Genomic DNA, 22251 nt, shown 5'->3' with positions numbered 1-22251 from the left:
AAACTGACTCTGGGATTCTAAAAAGTTGTTATTTAGTAGCTTTCGATCAAAGAATTATGTCTGCATTGTTATTATTGAACAAATTCTCTGTACCTCAAGTGGACTCAGCTAAACGATATTCATTCATACGCTATAATAGATGCTGTGGGAAGATAACACAATATGTTAAATATGATCCTTGCCTTCATTAATTGATTGGCTCGTTCCTTGACTGGGTAAATTTTATTGAACACCGACTATATGCCTACCACTGGACTAGGAGCAGCAAGGAATCGGGAATGCTAGCTCTGGAGAAGTTTGCTATGGGAGAGGCAGACATGGAAAAAATACCCCAACTGCATGACGGTGCGATGCTATTAAAGAGGGAAGCTTAAGGCGCTGCGCTTGTTGTTAGCAGATACACAGCTTTTAAAGCCAGTGTTATTTATGGGGTCTTTAAGATGAAAAAAAATGCAGACTGAGAGAGCCCTCCTAGTTTTCCAGGCATCTGTGATTTCTCTGGTATTGTTTATAGAACAGAGCCTGAGAAAATTGTTCCTGCTAACAAGCCAGAACTTAGTTTATAATTAGACAAGAGGGCTCAACAACTGGGGGTGATGGAACGTTGCCGAGAATCTTGGAGAAGACCAAAGTGAAATGGTTTAAATAATTAAAAATTTGAGATTTAACAATTGTTTCTCCCCCCAACCCCCACCCCGGAAACCAGCTCAACCCACCTTAGACTGGGTACTTATAGGTGGAATTATTTGTTGTAGATTTACCTGCTTTATTCACAAGTAGTGACTAGTAAACCTTTACTCTGTGCTAGGCAGCGCTAGATGGTTTATATACAGTTTCCTTACTTAATTTTCACAAACATTTTATGTGGGAATTCTATAGGTGGGAAAAAGGAGGCTCAGGAAGTGTGATTTGTTTCAGTTTATACAGCGAGTGGGGCGCAATCGAGATAGGAACCCAGAGTCTGGGATTCTGCGCCCTGCGCCGTTAGTCCCTCTGCTGCTGTGTGTCCTGGGCTCTACTGGATTCACAGTAAAACTATGTTATTAGTCTATTCATCATTTACATTTTGTACTCCTGGTTACTTCTGAAATACACACTTTGTAAAATGCATTATAATAAACATGTAATAGAAAAGCAGGTATGATAAATATAAAAAGGAAATCAAAAGGCCTTTGAGGCAGGGTTATGGTAATACACTAAAGTAATCATTTCCCAGAAAGGTTTGTTGAATGACCAAATGAAGGAATTCAATTGAAATCAGAGACTTTAAGTTGGAAGTTCCTAGAAGCCAGAGCAAAAGGAGAAACGTGAAAACTTATATATCTAACATAAGAAAGCATCTAAGCTTAGCAAAACAAGTTATTGTGTGGACTTTAATAATAGGGATAACAAACGATATTGCCTCCTGCAGTATTTCAGAAGAAACAGAACTGATCTCTATGCATAAAAGTTATTTTCCAAATGCTTTTATGAAAGAGATGATATATCTTTTATGAAGCGTTTCTTTGATGAGCTAAGTTAATATGCTCTAGGGAGGTCTTTTTCTGTTATGCTAATATGATGATTCTGGTTCTCAGCTCGGGGAGAGGCCCTCTCCCCAGGGAAGGGTCCCTGCACAGGGGAAGAGTGTGGCTTCGGAAGGCAGAGGGTCTTGGTTCAAACCCACCTCTTGGACTTTCTAGCCCCTGGTGTGAGGCAGGCCCTTAGTTTCCTTGGCTGTAAATAAGGCAACAGGAGCTACTTTGGACAGTTTCTGTAAGCATTGATTATGTGCAAATGACAGGTCAGTACATAGCAAATATGATGATGATTATCTAATTTTCTTTGATTCCTCTGTTTGTAGCTATGGAGGTCTAAGTCAAAATTTATTTCAATGCTCTTCGGTTGCTTTTTTGCTTTTATAATTTTTTTTTATGCGAAGTAGTCTTAGAGTTTACTAGATTATGTGCTCCACGGAGATAGAAAAATGTATGTTTTGAGCTTTGTTGTATTCCCAGCAACTGGCACAGAACATAGTAAATGAATGATGAAATGCATGAAAAAATGAATTCCTGAATGGGTGAATAAATGCATGAATGAATGAGTGAGTGAGTGATTGAAAGTATGAATGAGTGTGAAGAGGGCTTGTACCCATGACTATGCTCCTCCTCATCACACCAGGCATCAGGGTTTCTGTTTTGGAAGCAGTCAAAGGACGACATTGTACTTCAGATACAATATAATGTTCCACTGTAATATATTCTTCTGCCATTTCACAGACCCTGAGAATGAGGTCGTCTATTTTTAAAGAGGTGGAGGGGCACGGGCTCCCTCACTGATCCGGTTGATGTGCACAGGCTCTTTTTTCCTGCTGTTGCTGAAGATCTGGGTGGGTTTTGCAATTCCCTTCTCCATCTTACTTCCTTTTACATTTCAGGAGGGAGAAGGTGAACTCCAGGTCTGATTATAACTTTAGACTTCGTATGTGGTTTCCATAGACACATTTTATCAAGTAGCTAATAGCTTTGCTTCTCAGTATAGTGCATTCAGCAATTAAGCTCAGGGAAGCCCGCATTTACAGACAGATGGTTTAATATTCTACTCTAAGAGCACTACTTTAATGAACTATCCATTAATAACAAAGCCCATGATTAGTTGTGTTAATCATTGCCCATGGATTCACAGGGAAGACATTACCAAAGTGATTCATAGAGACTGGTGTCTAGAACTGAATTTTTAAAACCAATTAAGAAAAAAAAGTTAATAAACTAGGTATTTAGTACCCTTAGATAGGGAATAATAAAATCAAAAAGTATGGAAGAAATTTCCAAGAATTTCTTTCAGAGGATGAAAATGAAAAGAGGTGACATGGACAAAATTAAAGCCAGTAATTAAAAACCAATGAGTAATGATCTGGGTTTCTTTATAAAATAATGCTGGGCCTGTTCTGATGATAATCTGATTCTTTTGATAACTACAGTTAGCAGGGAGGGACAGTGCTTTGAAATGGGCTTTGTTAAGATAACAAAGCATTCTTTCTTTTCAGCCTCTTCCTTGATATCTGATCCCTAAATCTGATAGGGACAGCTCCTTCTTTTGCCTGGAGCCAGGAAAGAGGGGGCGGGCTGACAACATCTGTCTGAAATGATTCATCATTCTGCAGTCAGATGTGTCTCCCTGAAGTGTCAGCTTGTCTTATGTCCTCCCAATACAATGCATGATGACGAATCATTGTAATAGGAGTATTAGTTTATTTTTGAAACGTCAAGCCCCAGAGAGTGGTATGATAGTCAGTTCACCTTTTGTCTATTGCTCAGGTCCTGCTTATAAGACACCAACCTGACAGCTTATATCCAAGGGGTGGAGCCTGATTGGCTGGGCTGGGGAGAAAATTGCCTCTCACAGGCCAGAGGCTGCATAGTCCAGGAAGGAAGAGTCCAGCCACAACTGCAGAGGTACCACTGACGTGACGGGTCCAGGAGTGAACAGGTTTAGACATCAGGCCAGAAACTTGAGCCCGTAAAATATAATCTTATATACACCATTATGCCACGCTGGCAAGAAATTAAATCTTGGTCAATGTTGGGACTGCCCAGTGTTTGTATATCTTATATATAGTGTAAGAGCCAATCATGGGTCACCAACCAGTGTTCACCATGGGTCTGTCTGTTGTCCCAGTTTGCAGGGACTTTCCCTGCACACTCAAGAGGACCTGAATCTTTGGCAAGAAGCCCCTCAGTCTGGAGCCCAAACTTTCTAGAAACGGTTTGAAGCCATTCTCTCAGAAACTGTCCCCTCTACCCAAGGCAGAGCAGAGCATGAGTTCTCACTAACTCACCTCCTTCCACTTCCCAGGCTTGAGAACATCTTCCCTCTGCAGCACTACATGCCCGCTGACCCCAAAGGCAGAATGGACATGCAGTTAGGACACTGACAATGCAGGGGCACACACGCACGTGCACACACAGGAAAACTTACAAAGGAGCTGATATTACAAAAAATCATTGTATTGATCAAAAGGGAAAAAGCTTACATTAAATTGGGTTTCTTTTCATTGATGTTTTGGGTCATAGAGCTTCTATTTTGAATTATGTTTGGAGAGCCACAGTGTTGGTACCATTTGCCTCCCAGTCAGGGACTCTTTCTTTCCTAGTTCGGTATTTCCGGTCTCTTTCCCTCCAAGATTACCCAGTAAAAGCTCTTTGAAGAGGTCTGCCTTCTGGTAGGCAGCTTCTGCTCCCTTCTTTGTTGCATGTGTGTCGGGGTCAGGGGGTAAGGGGGGAGGTGCAGAGAAATGGAGATGCATGAGGTTTATCTACCTGCTTGCAGTGGTGGCTTTTTGGGAGGGAGACTGAAGAGCAAGGGCCAACACACACCATCATTCCATTAATGTCCCGCGGCCCCAGTCACGGTTAGAAGTGGTAGAAGCAAGACCTGAAAACTGCATTTAGTTTTGTCAGGACCAAGGCAAGGAATTATAACTGCCAGGTTAAAGGGAGCCCACGCGATGCATGCTTATGGATAAAATGCCCAGCTACATTTTCTGCCAATTGATTTCAAACTACAATGATATCTCTCATTTATCTTAGCTGCAGAAGGTGCTTTTTCACAATAATTTTTCCAACATGCAGAATATATTCCTTTAAGAAACAAGTGTTTAATTTTTTTTTTTTTTTTTTGCCACTTGGAGTGAAATTCTTTTAAAAAATACATTCTTTTGGAACTTGCCTCTTCAATGGAGGATGCAGGACATAACTTACCTCTCTCTGAAGCTCTTGGACATTCATTCACACCTGGACTTTAATACTAAGTCCAGTCTTCTCATATTTTGGGACGTACTTTGGTCCCTTGCATTGCTCCCCGCTCTTTCTTTTTGCTCTGAGGTTCTTTCCTGGTTTGCTGATGAGCACTCACCTTTCATGGGGAAACCAAGCACCAGGACTGGAGAAGACACCTACAAAATCACTGAGAATAAGGCTTTGTCTGGGCTGGGACCTACACCCGGCTTCAGTGTAGGGAATTTGTTGCAGCCACTTTAATGATATAATCAACATTTTTTGAGGATGGCCTATTAAATAAATATTAGGCACAGTATACTTGGTGTCCTAATCTAAACTTCATGAAACTCTAAGGTATAAATCATTTAATCCCTTTTTACCAATGTGCAAGTAGATCTCAGAGTAGTTAAGAAACTTGCTCATTGTTGCCCAATGTCATCAGGAGTCACAGCTCTTAGACTTTACATGACTTTTTCAAACTATAGGTCACAAGACATTGGTGGGTTATGAAATCAATTTAGTGGGTCATGACTAGTGTTTTTTTTTAAATCAGAGGAAAATAAAATAGAAAATATCAACATAAGTGACAGATTGAAAGCCTAACCATTTTCTTGCAAACTTTCATTTCAGTTACATATATATTGGTGTGTGTGTGCATAGTGTATTGCGATATGAAATTTATTTATTACTGTGGGTCACAGACCAAGAGATTTGAAAAACTCTGCCCTGTATAGCACTTCTCCAGAGGGTGTGGTTGTTAGAAATGAGACTTTTGGGAACATGGCTGACACCAGAGAATTCTTTAGAACCAAAGCAGATGAGATGAATGGTCTAATATTTATTCAAGAAAACTTAGAATTTCATTATAAAACTATGGGCATAAAGCTATTGATGAAAAACTTGAGATATTTGCTTGAATCAAAGAGACCCTTAGGGACAATCCCAAAACACCATCTAAATCAGTTAAGACCTTAATAGTTAATTGATACTGTGTATTTTTCTGTAAAGCTCAATAACCACTATTTATTCAGAATTCTCTATAGTTAGGCCCCATCCTAAATGCTTGACACACAAGGCTTCTTTAACTGTTAAAACAACTTTATAAGGTTGGTATTATTACCTACAGTTTAAGATAAAGACACTGGGTTACAGAAAAGACAACCAATTCAAATCCAGCTTCTTCAGCATCATCAGGTTTAATTTAGAGGGAAGGATAGCAACACTCTATCTTCCCTCAGAATCTGTTCCCTCTGTGATGAAGAACTTTATTGTTTTTCTGATGGGCAGATTTTCTCTGAATCTAATTGAAATTGTTCCTGCTGCAGTTGAAGCCCTTTCCCTCTTTGTCTTTTGTGGCAACAGAGAACAGCTGGTCACCGTCCCACTGACAAAGATGTGTGGTCAAGTAGGGGACAGTAATTGTCCTCCTTCAGAGCCAACAACCTCAGCCCCTTGAACATTTTCTCTTGGCCCTATTTTTCTTTAATTACCTCTTTGTTTCTTGCCCACTCCTACGAGAATGGCTCCGCAGCTTAACTCCCTACCAGCCCTGGATGTGGGACAGGGTGAGATTGAGGCACTTCCAGTTTATATTCCTCTGAATTTCCCTAAAATGGACACCACTGGGCTGACTTCTAATCTACATTCAGGTTCAGGGGCCTCTTACAGCCCCTCCCAGATCCCTTCACACTCAGATCTTAGCTTCCTGTGCTTCTACTCACAATGGGAGGGGGCACTGGGGCTTCCGGTGACCTTCACCTCATTTGGTGTTAAAATTTCTCATGGACTTCTTATCCCTGCTCCTCTCCTTCAAATGCCCTTCCCCCACTCTCCAGATATCCTCACAACTTTCCCACCTTTCAAGGCTCTGTTTGAACGCTCAGCTCTCCATCATGACAGGAGGAGGGACTCTCATTGGTCTCTGGCCACCTGTACCTTTTCTATTTCTCTGTAAGCTCTTTGGATTTTCTGCCTCAGAATCTATGCATACATATCATAGCATTCATTTAAAAAATTATTTTTTTTAATTTTTAAAATAGGCACTATATGCACATAGTATACACATATAAATGTACATATACCACACACATGAGTGTGTATCCACAAATTGGCTAACAACTGCACATGTTTTTCTGAATTTTCTTTTCAATTGGTAGTATAGCTTGGATAACATTTCATTATGAGTTTGTAAAGAGCTTTCTTATCTTCTTTATGGCTGTAAAATATTCCATTCCATGGAGATACCCTCATTGATGTCACCAATTCCTATGGAAGAACTTTTGGTTTTAAGAACAGAGCATTTAGAATCAGGCTACCTTGATAGAATTTTGGCTTATCACTTATTAGCTATGTGACCTCAGGCAACTTACTTAACTTCTCTGTGCCTCAGTTTTCTCATCTGAAAAATGGGAATTACAAGAGTACCTCCTTCCTAGGGGCGTTGTGAATAGTAAATATGTTAGTCAATGTAGAGTACTTAGAACAATGTATGGCACATAGTAGACTCTCCATAAATGTTAGTTTTTGATCAGGTGTGTTTCCTAATTTTTGCTATTGCATTATATTCTGCAGTGAATAACCTTGAACATAGGGATGATCTCCAAATATTTAACAACCCTTACAGCCCAAGCACTGACCAATCAGAAAGATGCTGACCATAGCGCTGAGGCATGGCCCGCCTGTTATCAGGCGTTACCTCTTGAATCGGTGGGTTGCAGCAAGGTCTGGGAATCTGGGCAAAGGGACTGGATGACAGGGCACTGGGTGGGCTCAGGGGCAGCAGTACTTACCAGTGAATAAGTCAGAATTTTAATATTTTAATAATCAGTACAGCGGTCTGGCACATACCGGGTGGATTTATCTCTGTGTCCAAACATCAGTTCACACATCTGCGCATAGATCTTTTAGGACAGATTTCTAGAAGTGGAATTGCTAGGTAAAAGGCTACGCACACTTGAAATTTGTCCTCCTTAGAGGTTGTACCAATTTATATCCTCACCAGCAATACATGAAAGTGTGTGTTTTCACCCTCACTGGCACAAGATGTCAGTGAACTCAGTGAACTTCTTTTTTCATCTCTGCCCATCTGATAGGTGAAAAATGATATCTAAATGTGTTTTTAATTTGCATTCTCTTAGCTTAATTGATCTTGTATGCCTTTATGTTTAATGGTCATTTGTATTTCATTTTATGTGCACGATCTTTTCATATGCTTTACCCATTTTTATTTTGTGTTGTTGATCCTTTTCTTACTGATTTGTAGGAACTCTTCATATATAATATCATTCATTCGTTTACTTAACTGTAGAGATTTATTAGGGATACAGAGATTAAAAACAACTCATAGTACTTCATTCAAAGTGCTCACAGACTATTGAAGATAAGGAAAGAAATAATTGCAATAAAGAATAAGTGTTTTAAGAGGACTGAACGTGCGGTGCTTTGGGGCACGGAGGAGAGATAACATTCATGTAGACCATGTCTGATTAGGTAATTCTGCAAAGAGTATACAAACCTTTGAGCAGTGATGCTAAATAATGCTTGTTCTGTGTATAAAGACTGATGTTTTAAGTTCCTAATTGACTTCTCTATATCAGATACACTTCTTCAGAGACAAGCATCATAGCTTTTATCATTTCTGATTCTGCTCTGTGGTCATAGCCCATATCCAGCCCTTGAAACACAAACGGAATAGTGTAGGTGCTTCATCCTGACCACTGGGAAGCTCTAAAAATATACTTTCTTGATGATATAAGTAGATTTGTCTCTACTAAAGACAGATAGCTAACCATTGAACTGGCAGCTAAATTTAAAAACAGATGGGGGCTTTTCCAAATATAAAATGGGCCATGTCCCCAAATGTGGTCCTTTGTTTTACCTATTAATAATCTTTTTGGCAACCTCTGGGTTTCAAATGCATGTTGGGCATAATATAGCACTCAGACCCAATGCTGACCTTCATCTTTCTATTTTATCTTTTACTGAGAACCTGCTGTGAGTGTTTCACATCCAATTAACCCATGTAGCAGCACATAGCACTAAATGGGCCATCCTATTTTAAGACTGTTTTTACAGGAGTTGAATGCAGTTGGACAATCCACCCCAGCTGGGGCTGGAACAATTGAACACAAGCCTTCAGCAGAACAAAAGTTCTAAAGAGCTTCCCTCGTGTGCCATTCTAGCGCATGGCAGACCTTTGAAATGCTGTATATCATAAGGCCTCTGAGCCTTGTACTTTATCCACCAAGGGTGAACATTACTTCTTCAGCTCTCAGCGGTGCCAAAGAAGAAAATTCCACTTTCCTATCAAGAAGGCTTCCTGTTATCTGAATGAATATACTGCACCCGCTTCATAATTTGTGGGGCTCAGTGGAAAATGAAAATAGGAAGACCTTTGTTGAAAAATGAAGAGTTTCAAAGGAATGGCAGCAGACTGTTAAATGAAACATAGGACATTCTTTCGGGGGAGCCCTGTGTGACTGACAGGTTACATGCTCATGAAGCAGCCCTGTTAATGGATGGCTGGAAACTATACTGGATCAGCCCAGTGTGGTTGATCCCTCCATCAGACCCCTGAGATTGTGGATGTGGAACATTCTGTCCTCTGGCTGAACAGTCCCCCCTTACAGGGGAGACTGAGGTTTAGAGAGAGTAAATGAGTTAAGTTCCAAAACACAGCTGGGGAGAGGCAAAGACGGACCTAGAGCCACAGGCATAATGTGGAGAAGAAATGTTTGGGGAAGAATGATAGGGATTACTTGCCACACCCAGAAATTTATAGTTTCCAGTATTATAGAACTATGATATCACGCTTTTTTTTTTTAGTAGCTAATTTTGTTCCTTTGAGAGGTCCACCACATTTCTGTCAATGTTTTCTTACTAAGAGCCTAAATGGGATATGTGTCCTTTCCCTTTTCCCTTAGTTTCCCTCTCCTCCAAATTGTGTCCAGAATTCAAGTCTCATGGGCCCCGCCTAATTCAATGATCTTTTTACTCATTGGTGCTTGTCAAACTTTCTAAAGTGTGACCTTTCTAAACTGTGTTAGACTGAAATCTAGGCCTCATCCACACACATATATAAGTGAAACAAATATTCCTTAATCAGTACTCGTCTTTCTACTTGCAATGCAAATATATGCTTTGCTATTTTTAATACACTATTTCATTGAAAACAAAGAAATAAGGTCATGACCCACTAAAATGATTTTATGAATCACTAATGGTTCATATTACACAATTAAAAAAAACACTGTCTGAAGGCCTATGATGCTTGTCTATTGGGAGGGGTAGGTGAGGACTGGAGGCATTTCACAGGAAAGCTCCTCTGAGAAAAAGAAGGCAAGAAATAGACATACTTGGACCCATTGGGGCCACATAAATTGCCACGATCTTTCTGAAAGCAGTTATCTAAGTTTACTGTAGAGTCTTAAAAATGTGTTCACCCTGACCCAATAATTCCACCTCTAGAAAACAGGCCAAGGAAATAATGATAGAGGTAGCCATCTACTTTTGTAGATAAAAATTTATCTACACAGTATGATCATTGCAAAATCCTTTACAATGGAAGAAAAGTAAAAGCAATTCAAAGTTTCAACAGTAGGGTACTGGTCAAGTAAAGGCATATATCTCTGAATTAGAATAGTATACTGCTATTAAACTATGCTATTTATGTAATGAAATACTTAGTAATACCAAAATATTTGTAATGTATTAAATGAGAAAAACAGATTCAGAACAGTATTTACCATGCAATGTTAATATCATTTTTAAAAATCAAAAGACAGGACATGGATATGATTATTTAGCATTAAAAAGTTGGGAAGAAAATATATCAAAGTGTTAATAGTGTATTTTAGGAATATAGGTGAATTTTATTTTCTTCTTTTAAGATTATCTGTATTTTCTAATTTTTCTACAATGATCATTACTACTTATGTAATTAAAAGATACTGAAACAAAGTACATTTGATCTCAGATCCGTGGAGGAACTAATTTGAGACTTCCTAAGTAATATATCATAATGTTTTAGCTTATGCATTACATATTGAATAAAATAGGTTTGAATATATATATTTTTAAAAGGTTCTGATTTGGAATGACCATCCATGTTCAGATAAAGTTTTAGCAGCATTCTTCACCATTCACAGGATGGTTATCTCTCCAAAGTAGACCTAGTTTCAATTAAAAAAAGGAGAGATCCAGGAGGAGATACAGAAACCAAAGTGTTAACCAAAAAATAATAATTTCTATGAATGGAGGTCTTTTAAAAAAATTTTTTTTGGTAGAATGGCTTTTTTGCTGCATACCTAATATTACACCAGAATTGATCACTAACAATATGTTAATGACTTCCTCTTTCATCTCTATTCTATTTAGCAGTTAATTAAAATATCTGAGGACTGATAAGCATTTCATAAAACAAATATTTTAATTCCCCTTTGCCTGGGTTGATAATGGAATAAAGTAAAAGAGAAAGTATCTCAACTTTGGGGAAAACAGTCTGAAGTTAAAGGCTCAGTTTTTTTGCTTTGATGAGTCACTGAATATCAGTCTTAGTTTTCTCATTTATAAAATGGAGATAATACTTCCTAGTTCCTAACTTGTAAAGACTAAATGTAAGAAGCCCTCATCTATCCAATGATGTGCTTAGCTGACTTGCCCTGAGTCAAGATAGCAAACTGTTAAATTTTCAGGAATTTTTGAGCTGGTCGTTAAACATAGCCACTAGTAGCCCTGGTCGGTGTGGCTCAGTGGATTGAACACCAGCTAGCGAACTAAAAGTTTGCCAGTTAAATTCCCAGTTAGGGCACACACTTGGGTTGCAAGCCAGGTCCCCGGTTGGGGGCCTGAGAGAGGCCACTGATAGGTGTTTCTCTTGTACAGAGATGTTTCTCTCCTCTTTCTCCCTTTCTTTCCCTCTCTCTAAAAATAAATAAGTAAACTCTTTTTAAGAAAATGGTTACTTATCTCTATTATTTCTGTATGGTGGAAATACTAAGTAATGATATGCCTCTGTACATCTCTTCCCAACTCCATGTTAAGTGAATCATGTTAGAGTTTGAATTTTGGCCACAAGAATTATTACACCTTGGAAATTAATGTTTTTTAGTCCCCACCCAAGGATTTTTTTTTCACTGCTTTCAAAGAGAGAGGAAGGAAAAAGGAGAGGGAGAGGGGAGAAGAAAGAGAGAGAGAGAAGGAGAGAGAGAAACATCAACTGGTTTGCCCTCTTGCATGCACCCTGATTGAGGATCAAACCCCCAACCTGGGCATGTGCCCCGACCTGGAATTCTACCCATAACATTTTGGTCTGTGGGACGACTCTCCAACCAACTGAGCCACACCTGCCAGGGCTACACCTTGGACATTAGCAAAATCTATAAACCAGGACTTGATTTATTGCTTTGATGATCGCTTAAGACAGGGATTCTCAACCTCAGTACTATGGACATTTGGGGCTGGATAATCTTGCCATGGAGGCATTTGCTGTACTTGCAGGACGCTTAGCAGCATCCGTGGCCTCTACCTGCTAGATTCCAGTTGCACTTCCTCCAAAGTTGTGACAACCACAGTTGTTTCCAGATATTGTCAAATATTCTATGGGAGGCAAAATTGCCCCCTTTTCCCCATTGAGAGCCACTGGTCTAAGGGTTGGTAAGTTAAGGTCAGCAGACAGAATTTGGCCATGGGTGTTTTTGTACAGACTGCAGGCTAAACAGAGATTTTAGATTTTTAAAAGGTTGTGAAATATGACAGAGATCACCTGTGGCCCTCAAAACCTAAAATATTTACTTTTTGGCCCTTTAGAGGATACGTTTGTTGATCTTGAAGTGATGGAGAAGTTAATAATGCTAATTAAACATAAAAGTATGTCATATTTGTAGCTGTTACATTGTGAAAGTCACACATAAAAAATGATCAAAGAGCCCTGACAGGTGTGGTTCAGTTGGTTGGGCATCATCCTGCAAAGCAAAAGGTCGCCAGTTCGATTCCCGGTCAGGGCACATGCCTGGGTTGAGGGTTATGTCCAGGTGGGGCACATACAGAAAGCAACCAATTGACATTTCTCTCCCTCCCTTCCTCCCTCCTTTCCCCTCTCACTACTCAAAAACATGTAATTCAGCAAAAACTGCCATGTCACTGATGAACAAGTAACTTTCCAACATACATCATGTTGGAGCTGCAAAAGAGGGTACAAAGTTAATGTATATAATTTGTATGTGAGTAGCAGCTTACCAGTAGGTCACATATGTGATTTCATGATAATAAATACATTGGGAAAAGAATTAGTGGACTGGAATGAAGTCCATTTTTCAAATCATGGTTGTACTGCAACCATAAGTTGACTACCAATACTAGGCTTCAGCAAAACTCAGTGAAAGAAGTCTGAGAATCAATTGGCTACATGGGATTTGCAAAAAATACACAAAAATTGTATATGGTATATTTTAGTATTTGTAAAACATGAGTTACACATCTGTTGTATCAAAAAAATTTAAAATAATCATGTGAGTGTGTGTGTGTGTGTGCGCCACGCCCCTTGGATAGCTGGTTGTTTAACACTGCCCCTACCTATCCTGCCCCTATTTCTTCGTGCCTCCTCCACACTCTTAGTTGTAAAACTGTGGCCTCCTCTTTACTCCGTGGGATTCCCCAAGCCACCCCCTGCCTCAGAGCCTTTGCTGCTGCCTTTTCCTTGCATTTAAATGCTCCCTTTCCCTCTTCTCATTATTCCTCACTCCCAATACCTGATCCTTCAGGTCTAGTCCAGTTGGACAAATATGATAGTGCAAAATGCCATACAAAAAAAAAATCACAGCTAGTTCTTATATCTCATCTCTGTGTGTCAAATACTCTATATGTATAGCACTTTGCATGTATTACTTTATTTAATCCTTACAATAATACCATGAGATAGGTAGTAATTATATCTCCATTTTGTTGGGTAGAAAAGTAAGACGTAAAGATGTTAACTAAAAGCTAAAGGCACACACCTTATAAGTGGTAGAATTGGGATTTGAACCCAGGCGATCAACTCCAGAGTCTGTGTCCTCAACCATCACCTTCCACTGCCGCTGGGGAGAAAGAAATCCTGACATAGAACCTCGTCATACAAGAGGCATTGGTCTGTGGGTCAGGCAGGAGTCCCCTGAGCTGCAGAGGCACAGGGAGTAGCATCACAAAGCCACTTCCAATGGGCGAGGGAGAACGTACAGGGCCACGTTCCCCACTTCCTTGTGATAAAGGGCGTATGGGGCGGTGCCTCGGGACAGGAGGAGCCGACGGGGGCGGCACATAGGAACCAGCAGGACCTAGGCATGCTAAGTCACCAGAGAAGTAAAATAGAGCCTAACAGATTTGAGCATGGCCTTCCACTGACTTAGTTCACAATGGGGAACATTATGTGCACACACACAAACACACATGTGCACTCACACATGCCATTTATGTACACACACATTACTTTGAAAAGTTGTTATTTTCTCAGCTCACTCATTGATTCCGTTGACAAATAGTTAGGCAATACTTTTTCCCTGAGAGACGCTATGCTAAGCCCAGGGATGGATACAAAGGAAAGTCTGCTCTCTGTGTTTGTCCTCTAGAAATTTTGTTCTTGTAACAGAGATAAAGATAAGATAAGTGGGCAAGATAAGTTGCCCACTTATCTTATCTACAAGGTCAGAGGAATTAAGGGACAGCCAGAGAAACAAGGATGAAGGAAGTTTGGTGGGAAGGGCAGGTGAGAGACAGGGTTGGCTTCAGGAAGAACTTAGCTTTTGCAATGGGCCTGGAAGCCGTGTGGTTTTGAAAGGAAGATAATTCAGGTAAAAGGATGAACTTGTGCAAAGGCAAGAAGGCAGGAGAGCTTGGCATCTCTGGGCAAGAGATTTGGGCCTCTGAAGAGACAAGATGTGAGAAAATGCTAGAAAGATAGGTTAAGAATAGATTGTCAGGATATGGAAGGGGTTCTAAATGTCAGGTCATATATATCATTTTACATTTTTTAAGCAGTGGGAACCCCTTGGGGATTTTTGATTAACAGAACATTTAGCAAGGTGCTGGGTACATAGCGTGCAGACAATCAACCAATATTTGTTAAAGGAATAACAGCTAAAACATCTTGGGTGCTTGCTATATGCTGGGCAGTTTTCTAGACATTTTACAAATTTTTAGCAATGCGTATCATTCTCACCATAACTCATGAGACAGTTACTCCATCTCTGTTTTCTAGACAAGGACACCGAACTCAGAGAGGCAAAGTGTCCCGCCGAAGGTCTTGACAAATGAGTAAGCATCTTACCAGACCTCATACTTTACACTGCTATGCAATTAGGAAAAGAGGAGAGGAAAGAAAGAAAAGAGTTATGCGGCCAATGTTTTTCTTAAAAAAGGAAGCTGTGATCGGCCCAAATTAGCAGAGGAAAAGGGTGGGATGAAAATAAAAAAAAAAAACATTCCAAAGATAGAGTCCACAAGAATCTGTTATTACTTGACATAGGATGCCTGGGAGAAGGAAGGGTCGAGAAGGCTCAGAGTTTCAAACTTCAGTCCCTAGGAGGTGGTGAAACTATGAAAAGAATTAGGAGAGAGATAATGTGTACAGAAAAAAAAACCCAATAATTATGTACAGAAATCTGGGTACTTGGAACCCCAAAAAGCCTGAGGAGTGTTTTCAAACGCAAGCTTCAGAGCCCCTGGCTTTGTCCCATTCCCTGCTTGGGGGCACTGGGAGTGGTTCCTGGGAATCTCCAGCCTCTCCCTTTCTGTGTTTATATCATTTAGCAGGGACAGGATTGTTAATGACTAATCTGTGTCCATGAGGCACGGAGCCAAGGAAGAGATGCTGCTGGGCCGGAAGGCCGCCGGCGCTCATCCACAGCTTTTGCTCGAACTCCCTCCTCCTCCTCACTCCGCCGTCTCCTGGATTCACCCCAACGACGCAAACTTGGATTCTGAGCATTTGTAGAAAAATTGCCTGGATTTGGAGAGGAAGACTGGACTCAGAATCTTCCCAGGCCTTGAAAGTTCATCTGTGACCTGAGACAATCCAAGTGAGTGTCTAATTCCTCCGGGAGTGGGGTGTTTATCGATCTCAGGGCGACAGGGGGAAGGTGGTCATTTAAAGTTTCTCTTTAACATCAGGAAGTTGGGTCGACGAATAAATGCTAGGTTTGTAGAATTTAATCAGAAGTCCTGAAAATTTAAAAAAAAAAAAAAAGGAGAAAACTCTTTAAAGCAAACAGAAAGGAGCAAAAGTTCATGGGTCTAACCTGACTTTATTGAAAAACAAGTTGTTGGTCTTATTGAACAATTATTTAAAAATGTCTCTTTTAACATTGTAGTCGCCTGGGAGAATCGTGCGGGCAGTGCATTCTGGAAATGCCTCTGTTCTGATCCCATAGGTAATTTGACTTGGATAGTGTTCTACATTTTGGTGATCTATCAAATCCTGGTGTGGGTTTGGGAATATTGCTAATGCCAGATTACTTGGAAACTAGGCATCGCGCAGTGTTTAAGTTATGCTTAAGTGAAATAAAAGTTCTTCCTAGGAGAGTAGGTTTAAAAAGTTTTCTCTTTTGACTTCCACTGTAAACTCTTCTATTGCTTTTCATTTTTCATATTAGACCAGGTGGGAATACTTTAAAAAGATGGAAATTATTAGGAAGAACTTTATTATTAAAAGTGTCCAATGTCTGAATCTACAGATAGGGCAGCTCCACCCATAGTGAATTAGCCATGATGAGGTGAGCCTGGGTCATTTCTCTCAGTTGAGTTTTTATTTAGAAGGGCGGGCGGTGGGGGTTATATACATGACTCCTTTTGGATTCTTTCTCTGAGAAACACACCTAGATTTAAAGAAATCTGGTGTTGTCTTGGAGCCACCTCAGCAGTATCCTCAAGAGGGGTGCCCTGGCAGGGTGGCTCAGTTGGTTTGAGCATCATACCATGCACCAAAAGTTTGCAGGTTCAATACCCGATCAGGGCACATGCCTAGGCTGTGGGTCTGATCCCCGGCGAGGGCACGCGCCAGAGGCAAACAATCGATGTTTCTCTCTCTCTCTCTCTCTCAAATCAAAAACATATCCTTGGGTGAGGATTAAAAACAATATTACAAGATAGGTAGAGAAAGATGTTTGAGAGCCATCACTGGGTTTCTAGCTGTCATAGACACTTTCATCTTCGTCATCTCCCCCACCTCTAAATCCTGGACCTGTGCCATTTGCCCCGTGGACTTTTCTGTTTTGCTGAGAATGTTGCAATATGGCTGATGTAACTCTGAGTTAGCTGATTACTAGGCGGGCCAGGGACAACACTCTCTTGCCCTGGGACCCTTCCTCAGGACTTGCCGCCTTGTTTTCCACCACACACCTCTGCCCTTGCACCGCAGTTGGAGATGGAAAGTAATGTAATCCTTGTTCTTCTCTTTATTTCCACCTCTCCAAGGTCTGGCCAGTTGTAATGGAACACCCACCCACTAGCTGTGAGCCCCTGACAACTTGATAAAAAAAGAAATGTGTGTGTGCGGCAGAGTGAACTCTGGTTCAATGCTTACTGACAGGTCACAGGCTTTCCTTAAATTACCTGTATTCTCACAATAACCTTGCATGGAAGTTACCCTTATACTCATTTCACAGATGAGAAAACTGAGGCTCAAAGAGGACAGATAACCTGTCCCTAGTCACACATTTAGGAGGAGCAGGATGTAAATATGAGGGCAGGTCTTTCTGGCTCCAAAGTCTTTTTGTTGCTACTCTGATATTGTTGGAGGCTGGGAAAACTTGAAATCTGGGATGATGGCAGAGTAGCTGGACAAGCCTGCACCCATTTCAGTGGGATGGGGGTGAGTTGGTAAGCCCCAGTACAAATGTGAACATTCGTAAGGCCTTTTCTAATCACTATACCATGAGCAGGGGAAATGGAAAGTTTTCAGCACTATTTGCTTTAACCCTGAGGTCAGTGTAGGAAGGCTGATTGGAGACTTCAGTTATCAGCATCTTAATTAAAGACTGCAGGAACCCGCCGTGGTGCTGTGATTAGGGATGTCTGAACCGCTATGGTTCACAGAGGCTATGGGTTATCAATGCCCTGAGAATACAAAAGGCTCACTTTGTCATTAGGTGGGTAGGGAAAGAAAAGAATAAAGTATATGCTTTTTTCTTGATAGGGAGAGTTTTCCCTTCATTTTGCTCACAGTCTCATTTTTCTCTTAAATCTTAGCACCGTAGATCTCAAAGGGGCCAAAAGAAATAGAAACAATTTTCTTCTTCCCAGGTATTACTTATTGCCCCTGTATTTTCTATCAGCTGAGGTGTAGCTACAAGGCAACACTGTAAGATTGTCCTCAGTCACCAAGCTGCATGGGGAGGCAAAAGGCACCTTATATAAAAATATCCACTCTCCCCCCGTCTTTCCCACCTGCCCCTTCTCTCTGTAATCCGCTAACCTCTTTGCTCTCCACAGTGAGTTAGTTCCTCCCTCAGTTTGCCCCTTTCCAATTTTAGAATAAAATAAAAGAATGTCTGCTATTCTTTTTCTCCTCTTTGTAAATTTGTGTCAGTACAATGCTAATATAATGCAGCATGATTGTGAAGTGAAATATTGCACAGGAAATAAAATATTGCCCAGGAAAAAATCTTGCCTGGGACAAGAAGGCATTGTCCCTGGTTGATACATTCTTAAGTCTAATAATTATAATAGAGTTCTGGTGATGAAAATTATTATGCATGAATAAAAAATAAATTCTTATTAATCTTCATTTTTTAAGATAAAAATTCTAATAGAACTTTGAGATTTTGGTCCCCATATTAAGTAGATTTAGAAGGCCTTTTCCTGACCCTAATGATCCGGGGATACCTTGAATCCTTTATACTTTAGTTAATGTCACTAGGTCAAAGAAAAGGAGAAACAGCATAGCTTTGCAGTTTCAGGTCCTGGCAGAATTGTCTCCCGTGGTCCTCTGGGAGACACTTGCCCGTGGAGAAGACGGTCTTGCTGAGGGATGCTGGTGACCAGAGGAAAGCCCCGTGTGCTGGGGCTCAGGGCTTCCCTGACCAGGCAAAGAGACATCCGCCTCCATTTCCGAGGGAGCCGTGAGGTTCTCGGAGTTGATGCTGCGTCTACACCAGCCTGTCGCTGAAGGAGCAAAAGCGGTGTTAAGAGGGCAGGACAAAATAATGTCATTTCAAAGTGATTGTGTGGGGGATCTTTATTCTTTTGGATTCCAGACTCTGAATCTGAGGCCATAATTGGCCTTCAAGGGGTCAGGAACTCTTTGACGCTATGTTAAAAAAAAATACATGTATCTTATAGAGGATTTTTAGGGCAGTGAAACTATCCTGTATGATACTATCATGGAAAACCCATAGAATATACAACACCAAGAGTGAACCCTGATGTAAACTATAGGCTTTGGTGTCAGGGTAGGTTCATCAGACGTAACAAGTGTACAGCTCTGGTGGAACGCCTAGTGGGAGAGGCTGTGCATTTGTGGGGACTGGGATGTAAACAGCAACCCTCTCCTCCAGAGAATTTAAATGTGCTTGCTTATGACATCCAGCTGTATAACTGGCCGAATGGAGAATGATGAATGATATCTTCAGTGTATTCATCTCATTAAAAAAATCACAACCTTATTACTAAGTCTGAAATCTCTCTTCATCTTCCCCAAAGCCATTCTCCTCTACTTTCCTTTTTCAATGTTAACGTATATAAGACCACCTCAGTCTTTTCAACTGCAGCCTAATATTTGCCACTATAGATTGAGCACAGTGTATATAGCCATTTCACTGTTGATGGTCATTTAGGTAGTTTCCACCTTTTCACCACAAGAAGCAATGCAATGCCTCCTTGTGTGCATGTGCAGAGGTTATGCAGGGAAGACACCTAAGAATTAGAATTGCATTTATTTTAACATACACTGCTAAAAACCTTGCAAAAGATTAAAAAGTATGCTCCTACTAGCAGTGTATGAAAACATGTATTCCTATGCCCTTAGTCCAACTTTTAATATTATTAGACTTGAAAAGGTATGACAATCTGAAAATGGTATCTAGTTATATTAATTTGTATCTTTCTAATTATTAACCAATTCTAGATGTTTTGTATGTTTATTGGCCACTTGAATTTTGGTAAATTTCCTTTTTATATCCTTTGCCAGTTTCTTCCCCGGATTGCTTATCCTTTCTGTTTTTATTTATATGAGTTATTTATGCATTGTTTGTATTATTTTTTTGCTGTTATTTATGTTGTAAACATTCCCCCCTAGTTTGTTTCATATATTTAACTTTGTTTATGGTGTTTTGATTTCTGTTGTCTTGATTTTAATGTAGTCAAATTTATTCTTTTTCTATTTATTTCTTGTTTAGTAAGTCCTTCTCAATCCCTAAGTTCATAAAGATCATAAATGTATTTCCCTATATTTAATTCAATAATTTCATAATCTTAAAGTCTTTAATTCACCTGAGACTTATTTTTAAGGATACAAGACAGAAATCTTTATTCTGCCTGTCTGCTGCCAAAGAATAGCCAAGTTTTCTGACGCTATTCCTTGAAAAAAGCCATCCTTCCTCCACTGATTTGAACTGACTTCACTAGATGCAGCAAAGAGAATGATTTAAGGTTGCCCAGAACACACCATGCTATTTTTCCTTCCTATGCCTTCCCCACTACATGACTTCTGCATAGTCTAATGCCTGCTCCTTCAAGATGAAATTCAAGAATCAGCCTTCCACACTCAGGAAGACTTTCCTCATCCTCTTAGTCACACCACTGCTTAAAATCCACCAATGACTTCCATTTAGAATGAAATCCAAACTCTCCACCACGGTCAACAGGACATATGAGAGCTGTCTACTCCTTCGGCCTCATCTCCTGCACACCCCCTCTGCTCGCTCATCGCCAGCCTCCCTGGGCTTCTACGGTTCCTCCAGCCCTCCAAGCCCTGGTGCTTCGCACTTGCCGACCGCTCTGCCTGGACTTGCTTTTCCCTGACATGGCTTACTCCTTCTCATCCTCCACATCTCAGTTCAGAAGCCCACTCTCCGGAGAGCTTTTCCCAGATCACCCCTCTCCGACCACATCACTCTGTTCCTTATCTTCTTTATTTTCTTATTGTCATCATTGAACATCTTTTATGTTTACTTGCCCATTATCCAACTCTCCCACTTGAACGTAAGACCCATGAAGACAGATGTTTTTGTGTGCGTCATCTACCACTCAATTTTCAAGACCTTGATCAAAACCTGATATATAACAGAAAATTAATGAATGTTAAATGAATGACTATCCTTGCCATGCTCCAGAATGGATTTGTGCTTACCTTTTCCATAGAAATCCCCACGCTAATATAATTGAGTTTTCCTTGCCTGACTTGTCCACTAAGCCTCTTGAAGCATCATGACTTTTCTTTTCCCTTAAGAACATTTTGCTTGCCTTTGGGCTGAATCCAGGGCTTTTCTCTGGGCATGAAATGTTGATGGCTAGAAAAAGATCGCTTTTTTTCTTGCTCTTTAGGAATGAACTATGTAGATGTTCAAAAAAATGTATACTTTGCCATCAACAACTGGTTTCATCTAAGAAAAATGCCACCAAGGATGGTGTCTTTGGATATGACGAGTTCATAGGAAATCAGCACATGTAACTGACATTTACTTTTAACTTCGGAGAGCTGAGAGTCTTCTAAGTCAGAGTCAAAGCTATTTGACTGGAACAGGGTGTTTCTGAGGTCTCTATTTGCATGTGGTTTATGATAAATCAGAGGAGCTCCATACACCATGAACTTCCTGTGACACACAGTGTCTAAACAAGTAAAAATTGATAACCAGAAAGTGGGAGTCTGAGCTACCAGTCACTAAGTATCTTATCACATTAAAAACAAACAGCACATACCATTTCTGAAATTATTCCTGGGTCCTTAAATGAAGACTTAGGTTACAGATCATACAAATAAACATAAAGTAAAATAAACATTTTGTCCCTGTTTCCACCAATGCTTAAGGCTTAAACTTTGTCTCACCAGGCTTCCTCCTTTCCTTTCTCCTTTCTCTGTGCTAGACTCAAGTTCCTCCCTTTCCATCTCTACACATGCCCCCATGGTATGCACCCGGTCATCTCACGTTAGCAACAAATTCCCTGAATTTTCCTTCTCTTTTTACTGCTTACCCTCCCTGTTCGGCTTTTTCATTACAGTAATCTTCTTGAAGATATTGGGTTGGCCAAAAAGTCCATATGGTTTTTTTCCCATAAAATAAAAGGCACATTTTTTCATTTTCACCAATAACTTTATTGATTTGGATATTTTCAGTATGTCGTCTATCTCCCGCATCGTAGAACATTAATTGTTCTCAATTAATGTCTCAGTTTGATTATTATCAACTTCAAGTGGTGTACCTGACTGAGGAACATTGTTCAGCAAGAAATCTCCAGCATTAAACTTTTCGAAGCATTTTTGACACATTCAATCATTCACAACACCTTCTCCATACACTGCACAAAT

The 22251-nt window shown here is 40.2% G+C and overlaps 1 protein-coding gene across 4 annotated transcripts in view; it reads left to right on the top strand.

The window, feature by feature from the left end:
• The first annotated feature begins 15591 nt into the window (after positions 1-15591).
• NR1H4 (nuclear receptor subfamily 1 group H member 4) overlaps positions 15592-22251 on the top strand; it is a 72662-nt gene continuing 66002 nt past the window's right edge. For all 4 annotated transcript variants that reach the window (XM_054574640.1, XM_054574641.1, XM_054574642.1 and 1 more), the window contains exon 1: positions 15592-15808. The gene's annotated coding sequence lies outside the window, so the exon portion shown is untranslated. The remainder of the gene's footprint in view (positions 15809-22251) is intronic.

This window comes from Pteronotus mesoamericanus, unplaced genomic scaffold, assembly GCF_021234165.1.
Source record: "Pteronotus mesoamericanus isolate MK-2021 breed Mesoamerican mustached bat unplaced genomic scaffold, CSHL_Meso_final contig_263, whole genome shotgun sequence".
Lineage (NCBI taxonomy): Eukaryota > Metazoa > Chordata > Mammalia > Chiroptera > Mormoopidae > Pteronotus > Pteronotus mesoamericanus.
Note: the sequence above shows the minus strand (reverse complement) of the source record. Positions and strands in the feature narration are given on the sequence as shown.